Source organism: Homalodisca vitripennis, unplaced genomic scaffold (assembly GCF_021130785.1).
Source record: "Homalodisca vitripennis isolate AUS2020 unplaced genomic scaffold, UT_GWSS_2.1 ScUCBcl_5430;HRSCAF=12138, whole genome shotgun sequence".
In the NCBI taxonomy this organism is placed as follows: Eukaryota; Metazoa; Arthropoda; class Insecta; order Hemiptera; family Cicadellidae; genus Homalodisca; species Homalodisca vitripennis.
In genome coordinates, this window is record NW_025781542.1 from 1 (window position 1) to 22125 (window position 22125).

Below are 22125 nucleotides of genomic sequence, written 5' to 3' on the forward strand. Positions count from 1 at the left end.
TATTATTGAAGTCCGAGTACATTTATAAAAAAAAGTGTGTGTGTGTGTGTGTGTGTGTGTGTGTGTGTGTGACAGACATCTTGATATTAAAAGGAAATGAATCCTGTTCTCGGTTAATTTAGGTAACATAAATAGAGGTTACTCCACATAATCTTCGATTTGCACAAATTTCTGCAATGCTTGTACCAAATAACTCAAGTGCACAATGTGCTGACTTGAGAGATGTATAAATATTATTAAAAATAATTTTGAGATAATATTAAGGTTTAATATAATAAAAAATTTTACGTTCCCTATGTATAAAAAAATAAGACAAATGCTAAATAGTGGACTAACATTTTAGTTAAGATTGTGTTAAAAAAGGTTAAATAAGACTAAATATTGAAATAGTTATGAATTTAGTTTCTATGTATATGAGATAGAACTTCCCGATCTATATAGAAAAAATGTCAAATAACTCTATTAAAGTTTTAATTTAAGAATTTAAAACAACCAACCTTGGCAGGGATTGGGACATCCTGTGCTTAAAACAGTAGCCGTGCATTCATCACTGATACTAGAACCAACAGCAATGGCTGCAGTGAAACTGTTATACGCACCCAGGTTAGAGCATTACATGGTACTAGAATCAGTCCTTGGGCAGGTCGTCACCCTTCTAACATTTAATACTCCCCTCCCTTATTAGATTGGTTAATAATTATTGATATATGTAGGTTACGTCACGTGTGCTGCGATCTACCGCTGATAATATGCACTTCCTCAACAAGAGAATAATGTAGATCCGTAAATTCTCACTGAGACTAGTTGAACTTTACAGTATAATTACTTGGTTATAGCGTTTATTGTTTCAGATTACATAATGTTTAAGTATTATTGTAGTCCATGTAGGTTTAAACAAAAAAAGAGCGTTTTATAAAACAAAGACGTTGATATTTAAAGGCAATTTATTCTATTCTCGGTTACAATTTAAGTAATATTAATATAGGGCCTACCCCATATATAATGTTGTTACGACTGACATAGGATTTTGATCCAATTCCACCCAGTTTTTCAAGTGCACAATGTGCTGACTTGAGAGATGTGTCAATATTATTATAGATACTTTTGTTTTAATATTTGGATCTGATATGATAAGAATTCCATATAAATAATAAGAATAAGATTAAGACGATAAGACTGGTGCTAAACATTGAACAACAACGGACAAGTTTACAATGATTACAAGCGACTCGATATTGAAACCATTTTGAATTTCGTTTTTGTAGAAACTTTCTAACAATGGAATCCATAGATTTATAAACCTTATGGAATCTTTTCTTTTATTAAATATACTTAATAATATCCTCCGTTAATAATTTCCGTCATGTTCTCACTGATACTGTGTTGGAAGTTAGCCACGACCACAGGTAGCGGAGGCTACTACCATTACCAACGTCCTGGTGACGTCAAACGAGGACAATCTCGTAATTGAATATTTATTTCAGTTCCAGCAGTGGAAAACGAAGTTAAATATGCTGATATCACAAGAGATTTGGAAACTAAACCAGTAAATGTACCAAACCCTGTCAGTACGCCATCAAAGCCTCGGGAAAAAGCCGGGGATCACTATTAGCGGCTAGTAATCTCGCACTAACGTACTTCCACCGTTTCTTTTACAAGGAAAGATTGAAGAACAAACTTTTCGTAGAGACCCTGGAGCAAATGTACATTTATCCCAAATCTCTGCTATATAGGAGAAGGTTGAGGAAAAAAATTTGAGCGCTTCGCAGTAAATAACACATGCATTCTTCCTGTGGTTTGGTGACGATGAATATATATATATTTCTGACTCAGACTACCCTTAATGTGGAGTTTAATGATAGCTAAAGTAGCCAACACCCATTGTTGATTAGCAAACTTCTGTTCCACTATGATCTACTAGTGGATGACACTCTTTGGTTGAAAAGAAACCTGGCTTTTGTCAAGTAGCATGAGATAATGTTAACGCTTGTAACTTTTGTATATTTTGATTTAATCCAAATAAGAAAGGACTAACAATAATGCTTTAAAACATAAACATCTAGTGCAGCTCTTACAACATTGTCTAGTGAATGACATAATAAAGTTACAACGCAGGGTGACCTACGCGTGTTCATATAAAGCTTATAAATGACACAATCTATCTGAGTTTACTGGTTGACCTGGAAAAAATCTATTGTCAACCACGCTACTTTTAGTGTAATCAAAACGACACAGCATCTAAAGGGATAGAAAATATAAAACTGGAATCTTTCCTTAAGAAATGTCTGGGCTTTATATACTTAATACTGACATTTAGGTAATATTTTATTCACTGTCAGGCAATTAAAAGGGAGAGATATCGTTAGTAAAAATGTCTACACATAGTTACAAATATAGTTTATTGTCTGGGGGTCAGTTTTAGTGTGTAAAGCTTAAGAAATATAATTTTAGAAAAACTATAATTTTTTTCATATTTTTAACCCTATTGATACTTTCCTATGTCGACCATTACCACAACTCCCAAAACTATTTTTTTCTAAGATAATCTTTCCCAAAAAATTCAAGAACCAGGTTGAGTACTTTAACTATTAACATTGGTTCTGGAATACTGAATGTACACCACTTATAACAAGAAAAATGAAAAAAATACTTTTCAAAGTAAATATCATAAGAGAGAAATTTTATAATAGGTTCTGGCAACAAGCAATGGTGGCACCAATTTGACAGTTAAATGTTATTATTATTATACTTGTAATCTCGCAAGTTTTTCTTTTCGTTTGTTGTGTCTACTATACTATACACACTTTCTTGCAGTATAAAAAGCCAAAATTAAGTACGTCTGAGGAAATAGACTTAAATTTTGATTATGATCAGTGCAAAACAATCGCGTGTATAACTTCATTGAAGAGTTATATGTTGAGTTTTAATTTATGAAAATATTTAATCAAATGTACCGCCTCAGCGGTAGTGATAATAAAGTACTTGTATGTGAAGTAGTGGCCGGAGTCCATACAGTAATTACATACAGCTAATATACAGTAAAATAAGTAGGTTATAGTACTTCTGCTGTTCTACAGGTAAATAAGTCAAAGTTATTAGTTGCTACAATATAAACTCAAGGATTAATTGTTTAACACCAAAATTCAGACAACAAATACAGCCATACATACAAGACAACATCTACGTGAATTTTATTCAATGAAAAATGTTATGTTTTGACTTACCCATTTGCAGAATATTCCAGTCAAAGCGACACAGGTTCAGCCGTGGTTTTCGGGTCATAATTCGGAAGAAGACTGAACTCTGCTAACTTTGTACGTTTCAACTTGAAGGAAAATTACTCATAATGCCTCTAAACCAAACATTTTTCAAAGATATTAGGTTTTGAAATTGTGTTTTCATGGTAACGAGGAATAATTATTGTTGGTTAAGAAATATACTATTCGTATGGCGTAAGTTAGTTAAATAAATTATAAGCAACAACATTCTAAACATTTACACAAGAAAAACTTATTTCTCTAATTTTGTATAGATTTTTACAGCAGAATAAGTATATAAAACCATTACAGAAAGTTGTATTAAACAAATAGGTATTGCCAGTCGTATGCTGGAGTAAAATTAAATAAATAGTTTCATTAAATTAGACCATGTTTGTTTTAGTTTTTGCAGAAGAACTATAATTTGACCCAACTCAGAAAATAGTTATTTGCAAAATGGTAGTGCGGCCAAGCTAAGCGATATACCAACCTGCCCAAGCCGGGATTATTGACAAAATTCACCCTCTTTGGCTCTAATTTCTAAAGTAATTTGTATATATTAAATTAGATTATTCCTAACACAGTAAAAGGTAACGAACAAATGTGTAATCCTTAAGCTAAGCAACATGCTTGCTCGACAAGGTTGGTTTTGTTATAAAACCCTTTATTTTTTCTGGTCGCATGTAACTCTTGTTTATTATTGTTAAAATATTCAAATAATCTGTCGGAAAATATTTCTTAAAGTAAATTTCTATTGGATCTATTATAATGTTACAAATAACCAATTTAAACAGAGATTGGGATTGCCTGTGGTTAAAATAGTTGCCGTGCATCACCAATGTCTAGCACCAACAGCAATGGCTGCAATGACACTGTTATGCGCACCCACGTTAGAGCATTACATGGTACTAGAGTCAGTCCTTTAGCAGGTAGTCACCCTTCTAACCTGTAATACTACCCTCCCTTATTAGGTTGGAGGATTTTGATTTCTCGGTATACGTTACCTGTGCTGCAATCTACCGCAGACAATATGTATGAGAATAACGCAGATCCGTGAATTTTCACTGAGACTTATTGAAATTTGAAGTGTAAATACTATATAACTGCGTTTTGTGGTTTCTGATTATATATTTATTAATTATGATTATCACACACATTATCATGATCTTTAAAATTTGTATGATAATTTCTTTCTACATAAACAACATTAAGTTATATGATTGTGCATATTCAACCGTGGAATTTAGTTGAGTGCCATTGAAGCACTTAGTAGCCTGAAGCATTTCGTTTTCTGAGGTGATGTTAAGTTTACTTTTCTGCATGATTTGTCTATATGACCGCATGGCGATAATAAAATGAGCTACTTGCTTAAAATTTAGCATGCAACCTTAGAGAAGCCTATTATTCGACACGTATTGTAGCGTACTCGTACCTTTTATACATAAACAAACAATAGAAGAAATAGATGTGGTCCATGTAAAAACACGTGAATAGTGAAGCATGTAAAGTTAGGATTGTTTGAGGAGAATTCACAATAAACTATGCTGGACTAACTTATCTCGTAGTTGTGTTCATAGATTCTAATAATAAAATTCTGATGTAATATACACAAATTAAGTAAGTTATGTTTCAATTGGTATATATGTTGAATTTTAGAATTGAAAGGACAGGGTAAATTTTGTTCAATTTCCACCAGAAAAACAATAAAACCCATCGGCAAGGTATTTAAAAAATCATGAAAAATTTAGCATAGTTTGACGTCACTATGGATTGATAAAATACCAACATATCGTGACCTAATGAAAAAAGCAGTAAATTATAATTTTAAGAAAAAACAGAGCAAGCTCATTAAAATTATGTTAAAGATAAATATACCTTTGGATATTAAGAAAAGTTTGTCTATAATTTCCAAGCGTTGCTGGAAATACAATTTTTCGTCAATACTATTTACTTATTTTATGTCAGCTGTGCCACAGAGATTTAATTGAAACATTTTACACCAGCTGGCTTTATTAAATGTTATGTGTTATGTTTACATATAGATTTTTTATTAAATAACGTGTTTCTCACATATTAATTTGTCATTTCTAGCAAATCAAGAAACAGTAGAAGAAAATTTTGCAGCAACCTATTTCGGAGACGTAAATTAGTCAGATTGCTCTAGGGTGAATCATTGTTTTATTTAACAAAGCATACAGGCGTCTTCTGTATGAAAAAAAAAAAATATAAATGTTCGACATGTTGTCGTAGATTCTTGATATAACGTTGACTTATATGTGCATTGCTGTCTCCCAGTGAGAGGTTACAACAGTTAGTGAAAGTTAACCGACTCGTCAACTGAAATATGGCATCCTCACTAAATCTTAAAATCCGAGTGTCCGCAAGAAGAACCTGAAGTTCCGCTTGGTAGCTCTCCAAATGGTAAATCAAAATATATTATTTGCTTCCTTGATTGTAGCCCTTGTTGTACATGTATAATTTTATATTTATTATAATTACATTAGCATGAATTACAGAAACTATCATTAGTCTACATAATAATAAAACACCTTAACTGTTGGTTTTTATAAAATATTTATAATTTCAGAAGTTTCCAAAGTGGTTTCATTACAAAACTGATAACATGCGATCATAAATTTTTAAATCTTTAGTGTTTCATCTATAGTGATAACCATGTATGTAGACTTGTTATAAAAGTATTCCTTTACCTTTTAAGTTAGGGCGAGGCAAGGTTTCATGGTAGAAGCAGCACTGCTTTTATTATTTTAGATTCTTTTAGAATAATTTGCTTGTAGTTTTGTTAAAATTAAATCTATTCTGCGTGAGAATAGGGTATATGTGTAATTTACTTTAACAAGAGTAAGAACTCAACATAAAAATATAATAAATTACCTTAAAGTTGGAAGGACTGATTCATAAACTTCATGCGAGGATAATATAAGTGATGTATAAAAACGCGTTTCATTCTTTAGCAAAATTAAACAAAGATATTTTAAATGTTATTGCAGTCAAGTCAGACAACCATCAACCTTGTTCTTTAGAACAAGTAATAGAATATGTGTAAAAATAAGGGGAAAAGTGCACTACAAGGAAGTAATGTTAAGAGACACTCAATGACTTAAATCTCAAAGAAACCCAACTCTATAATCACAGTTTACTATAGGGAATAACTAATTACAAGTAATGTGCTTTGTACTTTTATGGTGTACTGTTAACTAAAGCATCTATAGAAGATCGCTAAGAATTTAAAATTGATTGATAAGTGACAGAGAATCAGTTAAATACTTGATAACGGCAACTAAGTTTTCAGAATATATATATATATATATATATATATATATATATATATATATATATATATATTTTTATTATTACTGAAGTCCTAATAGATTTAAACAAGAAAAGAATATTTATATTTGACAACTCGGTTGATATAAAAAGATAATTTATTCTATTCTCGGTTGCGACTTATGTAATATAAATAAAGAGGTTACGTCATTTGTTTTTTTTTATTTGATATAGTTCTCCGCCACATCTCTCGCTAATCATTCAAGTGCACTATGTCCTCGCCAATTTGCCTCTTAAATACGCGTGTCCTTAGAATTTTATACTCGCAATGTTTTTCTTTTCCTTTGTGTGCGTTTAGGTTACTACACACACTATGGTTCCGTGAAAAAACCAAGATTATAATTACTTCTCGGGAAATATATTTAAATTTAGAATTGTAAACAATGCACAAAAATCGCGTGTATAACTTCATTGACCGGTGTTAAGAGCGATTAGTTATATTTTTAATTTATGAATCTATTTAATCAACTGTACTGTTTCAAAGGTTGTGATAACAACTAAAAGGTATGTAGTGTAGTGGATGGAGCCCTTACAGTAATTACCTATAGCTAAATATACGGTAAAATAAGTAAGTTATAGTACTTCTGCTGTCCTACAAGTAATAAGTCAAATTATTGACTTGCTACAATCTAAACTCAAGGCCTAATTGTTAACATCAATATTCAGACAGCATCTACAGCCATACAACACTACATCTAAGTGAGTTATATTCAATGAAAAATGAAAAATGTGACGTTTTTACTTATCCATTTGGAGAATTTTCCTGCCAAAGACACAAGGGCTCAGCTGTGGTGTCAGGGTCACAGGTCGGAAGAAGACCGAACATTAACGCTGCTAACATTGTCCGTATTGACATGAAGTAAAACTAATCAGGATTCCACTGTACTGAACAATTTTTCGAAAGTATTCGATGTTAAAATTGTGTTTTCATGGTAACTAGGAATAATTATTGTCAATTAAAAAATGGACCAATCCTACAGCTTAGTAAGTTGTATAAATTCTAAGAAAGAGAGATTGTGTAGATCTTTGCACTAGGTTTTTAAATGTTCAATGAGTACTTCCGTAATGCTATGGATTGTAAATAAAATAATATCAGTTCCTTATGTTTTGTCCATCAAACATATAAATGATTTGGTTTTGTACACTTTTTGCTCAAAATCCGTGTTAATGCGCTGTTTTCCCTATATATATTTTGCAGGGTTAAGCAGGATTGCAGTAAAATACAATCTAAATATATATTTTTGATAGTTTAATCCAGCTGTATAGGTTGGTTCTAGATGAGGCACTTTGAATAAATGTAGTTTTAACGTAAAGGCGAATTATATAATATGCATTTGAAAGACAAAGTTTTATTTTGCATAGGGCAAATAAGAAAATTAGATTTATCTTACTAGAGGAAAGACTTTCATTTCAAATTCTTGTCGTCTAAGTTTCTTGTAAAACTTATTACACATCGACTGCAATTTAGTTATTTATTAGAAAGTAATCTTACAAGCTTCTTTTCTATTAAATTTGGTGTAGTGTATTTAGAATTTAATTTTTCATTTTTAAATAACGTCTCCTTTATCTTCATAAAATCGAGTTCAAAATGTATCAAAAAAAGGTTAATCGCATCATATAAATTAAGTACTATATCTTTTAAATTGTAAAAACTTTCATGAATTGTTAAAATTTTCATCTAATTTTAAATAAAAATTTATTTATCTAACAAGGATAGCCATGTTTTCATATCTATATACAAATACTCTGACAATTTTATTGAAAAGAAGAAAATGAGATTATAAGTTCACTATTTAGTTGTAATTTATCAAGGGGGCAATTATATAAGGTCTATTATTTATAGACACATCTCTCTCCAAAGATATTTTTTATTGTGTTATACAGCGTTAGTTTTTAATATCGTGTGTAGAGTCGTCCTCTAAGTATTCATAATTGTTTGTTTTAATATATATTGTACATGTAACTTTAAAGTAATAAATAATGGGATTATTTCACTGGCACTGGCACTAGCTATTTTGTAAACAGCTGGAACAATATTGCTTGGTTTAGTTTGATTTGGCTATTATTCATGTAAGTCCTTTTCTTTGTTGTTCTATGTCATCTTTTTTCTATAATTTGTGTTATTGTGTGTTTGTCTAATTTGCAAACAACTTAAATCCAAAAATACAATTGTTCGTTTCTGATCTTTGTGAGTATTCTATACCAATAATAACTGGTAAGATAATAATAATGATAACGTACTGTTCTGTAAGATAATGTTCAGAGGTAATTAGTTTGTAACTTTTATAAATCTATAAAGTCTTAAAATTACTTACTTATATTTTTAAAAAGGTTATTTGAAACGTAGGCCAACCTCCTCCTAATTTGATAAATGTAAAGTCTTCCCTATCGATTTCAATGAAATTTCCAACAGTTTTGATATTTTGCTTTCTAAAAACAATATACAAGTGCTCCTGTACATCAAGTAATGTTATGTTGAATAGGTTTTGAATAATAACTAAATATTAAGTAAATACAATTATAAAATTCCTTGAAAATGTAAAACCGACAATAAAGTTATATATAACTAAATTTTAAAATATAAATGATTAATAAAAATGGTTTTATTCGTATTACAATACATTTCAGAATTCGATATATACTTTTGCCAGACTATATACAACATGAGGAGTTTACGGATCTTCAGAGAAGCTTAAGTTCCTACATAAGTCTACAGTGACGTGTAATTCATTTTTGGGAGCCATGTCTCCTGGTTGATCTTGTTTTGGAAACCCTTCACTTAATGAATTTTGATCACCTTTTATTGTAGTCAAATATTTTGTCAATGTTTGAATTGAAGTATGTTTTATTAGTTTGATTATTTACTCAAACTATGGGCGGTTACCTTGAATCTTGCAACTTGCTCACATACTAGGAGTTTATATTTTGTTTATGTTGTGATAAAACATTTAAAATGTTAAACATTATTACTTTTAGAATTAATACTATCCAAAATTTGTGTATAAATACATAAAACAATAATTTAACTGTTCTAATAACCTAAAAACCCTTAAATATTTTGAGATTCCATATCCGTTTCTATATCTGTGATTATTATTAGTTTACGAAATGAAAAAAAAATTTTCAACTCAAAAGAATAAATGCCAAAGAATTTCTCACTTAAATAGTTTTAATGAGATTAGATTAATAATGTTTAATCATGACATGTAGTGAAAGTATAGGTGAGAGATTAAGATCTGCCAAGTGACAAATAAGTTAAGTCTAACTTTGCTATTTCTTTCAACTTTTCTCAAACTAACATTCAGTTCATCAAAAACCGAGTAACTTATTCTTAAGTGGTAAGTATACTGAGCCACTGCTAGTGTATTAAAAGCGAAGTTACTATTGGAGAAGCAAGCCAAATATACATTACTGGGGACAACTCCAATCGCTATTAACTCAGGTTTAAGTAACCTTTTCGGACAGTGCCGTACATTATTGTCTCTCTGACAGTTTCTGACAAACTGATGTACTACTACAAGTCTGACGTAGATTCTCTTAGCTACTTGAATCTACAAGAACTTGATACGATATATTGATAAACTATGTTTAAGTAATTTAATTAGACAAATTGTATTCCTAATTTTATTTATTAATTGTTCTACTTCTAATTATATCAAAGCGTATTTTTTGCATAAAGAACATCAAAGTCTGTCTATCTGTCTTTTCCTCAAATGAATCGTAATTTAAATGATCTAGTCTAAAGTGGTGAAATTTGGCAAGATAATATTTAATAATATTATTTGGCCGCACTTCATTTTCTTATTTTGAGGGTCAAGAATTCCCTCATTCGCTAATTGTTTATGCGCGTTTAACACTAGACTTATTAAATATCTCATATGTTATGATGAAACAGTTTAATGTTCTAGGAGACATCCATTAGTAAAACCAACACGATAATTAAATTAGTTACATGTTAAGGAAAGATATATCTTAGTATAATATAAAAAAAGATTTTTAAAACCTACCTCTCTCCAGCTTATTTGTCATTATTCAGTTAATTAATTAAATCTGAGTCACCCTCTGAAGTTGCTTTAGCCAGGGTTCAATAGACTAAACAAATAGATAGTAAAGGTTATTTGATATCGTCTGCATTAGATATATATTATTCCCTACATATAAATTTTGGGAATTAGGAAGTTGTACAAATTTATGATTCATCTTTTTTCTTTTTTGTACGGAACATTGCATTCCCCCCTCGTTCTTAGAATTATTATTAGAATTATATACAATGTATTTGTTATTGAACAATGTAAGCTTTGTTTTGTTATATTTAATGGTATCAAGAATTTTCCTTCAATACGATAGATCTAAGCAGTGTGCAAGGAAATGCACAATTTCTATTGCTATCTAACTTTCTGGATCTCTATAATTTATAGTAAAAAGATTGCAAACTCGCACACACATACACTATGATTGCGAGACAGAAACTAACACACTTGTTAAGAGCTATAATTTGGAGCTCAAGAGAACCCTAAGATAGAAATTACAAAATCCTCTAAACTGAATCACTACAGTTTTATAATACGCTCTTCTGTAAGTTAATAGTGAATGAACGGGTTATTATCTTAAAACTAAAGTATAAAATATTTTACTATTTATTTATTGTTATGAATACACTTAAAGTACAATAAAATTTCCAAATTTGTTACTAGTGTTATGAAGAATTTTAACTATATTAAGGTTATGACCTATTCGTATAAAAATACACTAAACTAATTAATATAAGTGTGACATTCTGAAACAACATTTGTAGCCAAATTAATTATGATGTTTATAAGTAGAACAATACATTACCTAGTGTATGTGTAGTGTGTGTATTAGTGTGAGTGGGGCGACCTCCTGCCGCACTGGCCGCATCACCCTGTAACAATCAGAAAATAACGTATATAATAATATATCATGGAAAACCATGCACTAGCCATAACCAATATAATTACAGAAATATACCTTAATTAAATAAGCATTATTAAAAATTAAGTATAATCATGGAACAAATATGTAAACTTAAGTATAATATAAGCAGATAAATTTATTATACCTTAATGTGTTGTGTAGTGGAGGATTACTTGTTCTAGTTAAATGTAGTTCTACACGCACGCACACTCTCACACTTTCATTCAAACAAAACATTCATACTTTGCGTGTTTTGCAACACACGTGGAGTAGTGTTAAATGTTTGTGTCACAGAGAGGACGCCAAGTCAACGCAGGACCGAGGCCACCTGAAAATAATCAGAACAAAACTCTCGAATCACAAAAATGACACAAATGAGTTGGCTGTTTGATTTATAGTACTTATAATAAAATGTATACAGTCTGGATATTTGACTACAAGTGCAGTTTCAGAATGGCTTTAAATTTACACCTGAAACATCCCAAATACTCACGGTACTGGATCTTCTCGCATTGAGGATAAATAACATTGCTGCCTGAAACATAATTACAAGGAAGTAATAAGAACAGAATAAGTATTTGCTAATTAAGATAATAAAAGGTTAGAGTGTATATAAGTACATATATATATATATATATATATATATATATATATATATATATATATATATATATATATATACACACACAAAGCACCATCATAAATGTCTTTAAATTTTTACATCTTGTACAACACTTCAACCTGCTATTTTTGCGTGATATAGAATATGCCTATTATCATAAATATTTTTAATAATATAAAATATATTTGCGTTCGTCGTTTTTTGACAAATGTAAAAAATCTTTATCAGACATGTGTATAGTTTTGTATTAATTAGTAACTGATAATTTGACTGAGAGAAAAATTGATTTTTTAAAGGAGTGAGTAGATTACTAGAAGAAATTATTTACACAAAAAAAGAAATAGCACGACGGAGGCGCGTGAAAAGTGGCAGGAAAAAGTCACGACTGTTGTATTATTAGGTTAATAGATATAAATAAAAGGGCCACGTGCGCATGTGCGAAATATCAGCATTCTAAACCAACTTAAAGCATCTTTGTATAAAGCTCTAAAATTCAAATTAAATTTCAAATTCGTGCTTTGTAATTGATTCCAAGAACCTTAGTCCCTATGTTAATATTGGATGAATAAAAATTAATTTTGCCATATTTAAGTTTACTTCGGAGAGAACTTTTGAGCAATTGCAAAAGTTATAAATACCTGCTGCCACTCAAGAGCAAACAATACCAGCATGACTGACTCTGGTCAGCCCTCGATCAAGATACATTCCTAGACATGTCGTGGGGGGGAGATCATAAAATAAAACAGCTGCTGAATCTTAAAATTTCATTTGCTTTCAGCATTAAGTGATAATATTGGATTTCGAGTGGTTAATAGAATGAAAATTAATATCAATACAATACTATAAGCAAGAGTTCAAACAACCAAACTATTTGCTTTCCATATCCTGTAATAACTTTGAAACAAATCATGGTATTGTCAGCATACTGAATAAAGTGTCTAGTTTGGGCAACATTATTCAATCTGTTGACGTGTACAAAAACTGTAAAGATCCAAGCTTTTATCCCTGACAGACTCTATATGTAGTTAGAATTATGTTCTTTACCTTTGAGGTAAAAAGCAAACAAGAAATGGACAAAGATTGATAAATTTTCTAACATTTCCAAAAATGCTTATTGCTGAAGTATCAAATGACTGAAAGTTATAAAAATATATTTAAGACATGCACAGTTTATATCCAGTACCTACTTTTCCATTTTACCTATAACATAGTTATGGAAATAGTTATGTTCAATAAATGTAAGTTCTAGATTCACATAAATTACACTCACAAACCTATCACAGGAAAACAATTACAAACAGAACACAAATCGAAGATAAAAACAATGTCGGTTAGTGGACGAAAATAATGTCAGCTCCAGACGGAAATAATTATACATTCAACAGGAGTTTCCAACAGGATAACAAACAACCCAAAAGATTATTATGAGTAGTACTATAAGGAATCAACATAAAAACAATCATATATATATATATATATATATATATATATATATATATATATATATATATATATATAATTGTATAAATGGCAATAGCCTTATTTAATTTCAATAAACATTGAATCGCAAAAAGTACTTGCTCTGCCGGGAGTCGAACCCGGATCTCTCACTTGCCGGGTTATTATATATATAATAAAAATATGGCACGAAGGAAATGTATATGAGATCTCTTAATATGTTACTAAAAATATTTAATTACCAACCTTGGCAGGGATTGGGACTGTCTGTGCTTAAAACAGTAGCCGTGCATTCACCACTGCTACTAGAACCAACAGCAATGGCCGCAGTGAAACTGTTCTGCGCACCACCCAGGTTAGAGCATTGTATGGTACTCGTACTAGGACCAGTCCTTGAGCAGGTAGTCGCCCTTCTACCATGTAATACTCCCCTCCCTTATTAGGTTGGATAGTTAGGATATTTCATTTTACGTCACGTGTGCTGAAATCTACCGCAGACAATATGCACTTACTCGACAAGAGAATAATGTAGATCCTTAAATTCTTATAAAGACGTATTGAATTTAACATTATAAATGCTTGATAACAGCTTCTAAGTTATTATAATATGATTTTTATAGTTATTATTGATGTCCTAGTAGATTTAACCAAGAAAATAATATATTTATTTGACAACTCGGTTGATTTAGATAGTAAATGTATTCTATTGTTGGTCGCGATTTAAATAATATAAATAAAGAGGTTACATCATATGTTTTTCAACTTGATATCGTTTTCCACCACCTCTATCGCCAATCTTTAAGATATACAAATAAGATTTAGAAATCATTCAAGGTATACAAATATTGATACAATTAATTATGAATTTAGATTCTATAGAAATTTTCCAACAATAAAGTATTCTTGTATTCTTGATAAACAATAAATATTACTTTTATTTTTATTAACATCATGGAATATTTTCTTGTATTAAATATCTTACATAATTTCCTTCGGTAGTTAGAAATATGTAGCGTTAGTAGGTACAAAATTGGAGTATATTAAATTCTTCTAAAATTTTTGAATTCTTTTGAATTATCAACGATTAAGTAGGATCCATCTAATATTATAATGTTTTGACTAACCTTAGACGTGATAATTACCTCGCACTTGATTTTTATTGCGTTTGTATGTCAGATAAATACCCTGACAAATATTAGAGAAATATTCGCATCCTGAAGCAATATGTATACGCCTGTTCGTACAATGCTTATCAATGATGGCATTTAATAAAATTGAGTTTCCTGGATGATCAGGAATAAATTGATCGTCAATCACCCTATTTAGTAGACTCATAATGGGACAGAATCGAAAGGGTTTAAAATATCATACAATTATTACCTGTCCTTAGACTTAACCTAGCTTGTCATATTTAATACTGACTTAGACTGAAATATATGATACTTATATCACTGTCTGACAACTAGATAAGAGAAAATCTTGTCACTTTATAGGTCTGTATATATTTTAAAATATATTTACTTATCTGACGGTCGATTTTAAGTGTAAAGCTAAAGAAATATGATTTGAGAAAAGACTTATTTCATCATTTTGGCTCTTTTTACACTCTCCCATCTTAACCTCCAACCAAACTCTCAGAAATATCAGTATTTGTTTCTATGATAAACTTCAGTATAAATTTCAATATGGTTCACTTGAGCCATACAAAATACGTCTGGGCTACTGGACGTATACCACATAAAACAATAAACAATTGAGAAATGCTTTTCAAAGTAATGGTAATAGGAGAAAAATATAGGACACTTTTTGCAAAAAAAAAAAAACAAAAAAAATGCTGGCACTAATTTAACAATTAAATACGTGTACTCGTTATTATACGCACTTTGGTTCAGTAAAAAATGTCAAAGTTAATTACTTCTGAGGAAATATATAAACATTTTAAATTGTGAACCATGTAAAAAAATCGCGTGTTTAACTTTATTGAAATGTGTTAAGAGTGATTATTTACGATTTTAATTTATGAAACTATTTAATCGACTGTATCGCCTCTTAGGTAGTGATAATAACGGACAAGTATGTGGAGTAGTGGCTGGAGTCCATACAGTAATTACATATACCTAAATATACATTAAAATAAGTAGGTTATAGTACTTCTGATGTCCTACAGGTAATAAGCCAAATTTATCAGTTGCTACAATCTAAACTCAAGGCTTAATTTATTGTATAACATCAATATTCAGACATTTACAGCCATACATACAAGACAATATAAAGTTGAATTATATTTTTAAAAAAACGTGATATTTTGACTTATCCATCTGAAGAACATTGGAGTCAAAATGACAGAGGCTCAACTGTGGTGTCTAGGTCGGAAGATCACTGACCATGAACGCTGCTAACTTTGTCCGAATCACATTTAAACAAAACTACTCAGGATCCCACTGCACTGATCATGTTTCTAAAAGAATTAGGTTTTAATATTGTGTTTTCATGGTAACGAGGTATAATTATTGTCAGTTAAGAAATAGACTAATCGTGAGGCTTACTTTACAGTTATATAAATTCTCAGAAAGGCTAGGCTCTTAAATGTTTAAGGCGCATTTAAATAACGCGTTTAAGTGTAAATATAAACACTATGCTGGGCCCTAAAGAAAATACATACAAAATCTGTTTTTGTTTTGGAAACTTTTTGCACAAAACTGTGGAATTAAGCTTTTTTCCTATGAACATGTTAGAGAAGCATAAGCAGGTTTACATGCAAACACATACTGAATATAAGTTATTTAGACAGTTTAAGCCATTTGTAAAGGATTCTTAGGAATAAGGTGCTTGGAAATTAAACATGCTACCGTATATCGATTAAAAGTTGTGTTAGTTTTGAAGTAAGTAACTTTCAAGGTGTAAGGATAAAGTGCTAGGTCAGTAGTATAATGCAGATATAAAATACAAATAACTATCTATATTTTATTACAGATGGCGCCTTTGACGTATTTAAACAATACATGCATTATAAATACTTTAAAAAAATTTAATAATACTTACTTAAATGGACGAAACTGTGAACTTATGTACATAATGTACTCGAAAATGATTATTTTCTTTATCATTATTGATATGGTTGTTTTATTGTGACTTACGGAAAAACAAATAGTTGTAATAGACGCAGCTGCTCCTGAATTCTGTAAGAAGAGGCAAACAATAGTTTTGTTCCTTTACTTCTGGAAGTATTTTGATTTCTCTACCAATGACAAGGAAGGTAAGCTCATATCACGACACTGGTAACAAAGAAGTAATAAGTCGCAGCTGCTACTGTAGTTTGTAAGGAAGTCCAAATAAACAAACAGCCTTAGAGAGGTTCTCCACTGAAAATTCTCGATTAAGGTATGATATGAATCGTATATTTTACTTGGTATCTGTTAACCTGTTGTAGTTAAACATTTTATTACAGTGTAAGATATTAGTAAAGTACATCTTATTCATATAGGTTTTGAAGCACGTATTCTACATTAATTCTTCAACCCAGGTTCGAGTCAGTATATAAACCGACGAGCTGTACAGTGTTAACTTAGTTTGTGAGCTCACAAAACAGTGACAATCACACAAAGATGATTGTACTGGATGCGATTCAAGTTGGGGTTTCTCTTTGTTACTCTCAGCCGATCATGGCTCAAATTAAATACTATAGGATTAATTTTGTTTTGTTTTTAACACCAGTTGATTTAACTTTAATTCATTTAGACTTAGACTTAAGCCCTTGAAAGTCCATAGTAATTACCTCAAAATTTAGGAAGAGAACACTATAAAAGATTTGTAAACAATGTAAAATTCTGAGTGATTAATGTAATGAAAAGTATGTCAATAAAATATAACAACAACAAACTAGGACCCAGAACTCTTCCTTTAGAATCGCCTGATAAATAAAAATTAATTTCCTATGAATGCACATAACTTTTAAAATCCATTTTTTATTTGAGAACAGTCTTATAAACATAGAGTTGCATGAGAGCCTGTACCATATCTTTTTATTTAATGCTATACATATTAATTTGAGATTATATAATCGGTAAATTTTAAATGCTGGAAATGAATATAAATTATATAAATTGCTTATCTTTGACTTACTTCTACTTAGGCTAACAAGCAATGTCATGTTTAACCACAAAATTAATGATGGATTCATTAGACTAAATCCTCTGACAAGTATTTCTCAGTTGTGCGGAGGAATGTTCTTCTATCTCGAAAAGATATTCTAACTTTCTGATCCATTTTAGATACAAATGTTCAATCCGATTTTTAGGACTGTTAAGTTGGACGATAAAACATTTGATATAAGTACTGTGTACTAACTCTAATTTTTCTGCAATATAATATGATTGGACATTATAGCACAGTGTGAAGAAATACTTAAGTCAAATTACTTAGCTTTATAATAATCAAATTGTGATACGAAAAATGGTGATACTCTATGTAATTTTGGGAAGAAATTAGCCATATTTGTTACATTTATATTAGTAGTCTACAATATGGATAGTTAAATTATGTAACCAATAATCCCTCCCCAGTGCGTAGTGCACTCAATTGTGCGCTTGATGAGACAATGAGAATGCCTCTTCACCTGGATTGCACTACATTTTGTCGTCAAAAACTAATGCAGTAGGCTACGTTGACCTTATTCGTCCCATAATATTGTTGGATCCCTTCAGACAAACATAACTCCATATTTCATGAGTCAGGTCAGCGACAGCATCGGATTTCAGATGCTGTACTTAAGAGGAAAGTGAACTGGAGCTAAACTCAGCATTCACATTGAATGAACCCTTCCCACCTTGCTACACAATTGTAACTTTTAGCTGTTCCTACACATACTTTAAAACAATGTTAACACTAAAAGGTTGGTAAAATATGTCTCTTAAGACATACGTTTTGAAATAAAAATACAATTTAAAACATTTTAAAAACTAACTTTGGCATGGATCCCTGTAACTAGAACCAACAGCAATGTCTGCAATGACACTGTTATTCGCACCCAGGTTAGGGCACTACATGGTACTAATGCCAGTCCTTGGGCAGGTCGTAGCCCTTCCACCATGTAATACTCCCCTCCCTTATTAGGTTGATTATTTGGGATATTTAGCTTACGTCACGTGTGCTGCAATCTACCGCAGACAATATGCATCGACAAGAGAATAATTTTAGTTTCGTAGAATCTCATTTTAACAATAATATTTTTTGTATAAATAATTTATAATAGCGTTTTTGATATCCATATATATATATATATATATATACAATTATAGAGTAGACGGAGAAGATATAGGCAAGAAAAATTATGTTTACAATATCTGAAAAGGTTGAGATATAAAGAAAACTTATTTGATTCTCAGGTGACATTGAAATAATATAAGTAAAGACGCTACATCAAAAGATTTGCAAGATGCTTCGTTAAGACTGGTATAATTGTAAACAAATCTTTTAAGTGCACGATGTGCTGACTTGTGAGATATATCGATATTGTTATAGATAATTTTGTAGGCGTATTAAGATCTAGACATGTTCAGAATTCAACGTTCACAGGATATGAAATATTAAGACCACTCTTAAAATTGTCCTAACATCTTTTTTAAAAACTAACTAGCTGAACCGGCCACGCTTTGCTTTGGCTTGGTTGACGGTTGTGAGAACACGTTACTTAGTTTCACGGTCAAGTGAAGATCAGGAATTAAAACGTTTTGTGTACGAACACGGCGTTTTGCAACGCACCAAAGTTTGCCCTCCGTAGAATTTGATATTTTACTGATAGGTACTATCTCGAAGGATGTTTTTCAAGAAAATGTATCAAAGAAACCCAATTTAGATCATAAAGTGTCTTCTTTCGGCTCTTTTCATTTACCTTCCATGTAACCAAATTCAATTACCTTATGTGCAAACATTCACGGATTTTTACTATGAGGTTGTTTTCATAATAGCGTTTAATAGTATTTTCATTGCATTAGATAGTTTATTGATCATTGGTGCAATCTGAATTTAAAACTAGGCAATGACGTCTTTTATGCAACCTGCATTGCACTAACTGATCAAACACTTTACAATAAAAATTGTCTAAATCTTAAATGTAAACAAATGTTTCTGCCTCTTTGATGAACTTCAGCTGAAAGTATTAACAGCTGTTAAGTATCAGTTCGCTTTGTATTATGTGTCGTAGCGCAGTCTGTCGGATCTAATATAAAACACTCTAACATCAACAACGATTTATAATTAAAAAAAAAAACATACAGCAGTCGTGGGACTGCCGATAGAGTGAAAACGGAACTATTAAGTTGAGAGTAATTAAAACTATATGCAAAAATTATATGAAATTTTTTATGTTTTATTTATTAGTTACATATTATGGGTTAAACAAATCATGAACAAAATATAAATACAAAGTGGTTAAAAAAATAATTAATATACAATTATCTTAACAATATCTTAATAAAAACAATAAATGAACATATTTCATACAATCTAAAATTATTATAAAATTTTTTTTAATTTTCCAATTTTAAAATCCACGAAAAAATATTATCAAATAACTAGAAATCTATTTTACCACGCTAGTAAGATAAATCTTATACCGTAATAATACTCATTTCATGATGAAGAGGTTAAATATTAATAAACATAGAATACAAGTGAGTAAACACCGAGTGAACAACAGTGAGTTGAACACCGTTGTAAATAATACAGTTATTGCTACGGATAAAGTATATAATTGCAATAACAATTAAACCCACAATATTTTTAAAACTAATAAATTAGTTAAATTAACTTGGTTCTTTCGTAAAGGTATTTTTATTGCACAATAAACTAATTTATTGAGTTAATACGGTATCAGTGAGCCAATGCGCCAACTACAGTTCCGGCAGAAACGTTCACTCATCACTTCATACGCTACTACAGCCTAAACTAAACTTCCAATAAAAAAATGATAAATTACAAAAAAATATTCATCTATTTTCACACAACTTTCTCGCAGACAAATTTTGTCTGACCAAAAAATAAAAAAAATCCTCGCTTACTACTTTTTTCTTGTCATTGTAAACGCTATGTAAAATGTAAACAATAATCAAAATTATTTCGAAATTTTTTTAATATTTAAAAATGTAACCAATAGATTGCCAATATTAAGAGCTTTAATTTGACGCATCTTACAGAATTGTACGACATTGGCTTCACTTTTAAATCGCGAGAGGAAGCCGTAAAGGTCACTGATTTTTGCAGTCTGTTTTCATACTCCGCCGGGACAGTTTTAACACAGCGAGACTGACTTTTTCATGCAGGTTAGTAGTCCGCGGCCAAGTCTACGGTTAAAAAACACAGCGAGACCGACTTTTTCATGCAGGTTAGTATCATTAGCATGTCGGTGACGCGAACCGAGGATTTTACCCTCTACCAAAACGCTCAACGCGCCTAAAGAAGTTTTCACTTCAAAAATTAATTAAATAAACTATTTAAATTGGACCAAATTTACTCTAGTATGTATGCCTATGTTACTTCCAGGAACGTGTAGAATCACTGTACAAAATTTCACGTTTCGTGCATTGGTTCCAGAGTTATAACGGAACATACAAACAAACATTCGCATTTATATATATTAATAAAGTTCACAGTGGTTGAGGACGACTAAATGCTAAAATAATTATACATTTAGTTTCTATAGAATCTGGACTTCTGCTCCAGTTGCCCAGCTGATGGATCCAGCTACTTCTGAGGCCAACTCTGGAACTTCAGGCCGTCCTGCCGCGGGTCTGCGGAAACGACAAGCGGCTCCAGCTTCGACTCTTCCGCCGAAAAGCCGACGGACGGACACCAACACAGGCGAAGACATGGACGTCGAGCGAGGGCCACGCATTCCTCCCATCATCATGGACGTACCCAAAGGATGGGCCAGCCATGCTGTTACCATCAAACAGCTGGTTGGGGTCGACCTGGAGGCAATCTGCACCGCTCGGACGCTACGGCTGAAGACGAGCACCGTGGCCCACTTTCGACAACTACAAAGGTACTTACAGGAACAGGGGCTGAAGTTCCATACTTTCGCCATGACCACTGAGCGCCTCCTCAAGGTGGTGATCAAAGGTCTCCCAGCCACCCTATCGCCGGAAGAGGTCGTCGAGGCTTTCCAAGGAGATGGCTATGGCATTGTGGAGGCCAAGCTCCTGAAGACAAGACGTGGACAACCGACCAGCCTGTGGCTCATCACCCTCCGTGGAGGCGATGGGCTCCGGCCTCCTACTGATGTCTACACCGCCCGGACTCTGTTCTTCTGCAGGCTGGAGGTCAGGAAGTACACCAGGCCTAGTGGACCAGTCCAGTGCCACCGATGCCAGGGGTTTGGGCATGGCTCCAGCCACTGCCACGGTGAGCTCCGCTGCGTACGATGCGGTGATAATCATCCGTCCAGCCTCTGCCCGAAGGAAGCTTCAACCCCGGCCAGATGCTGCAATTGTGGAGAGGCCCACTCTG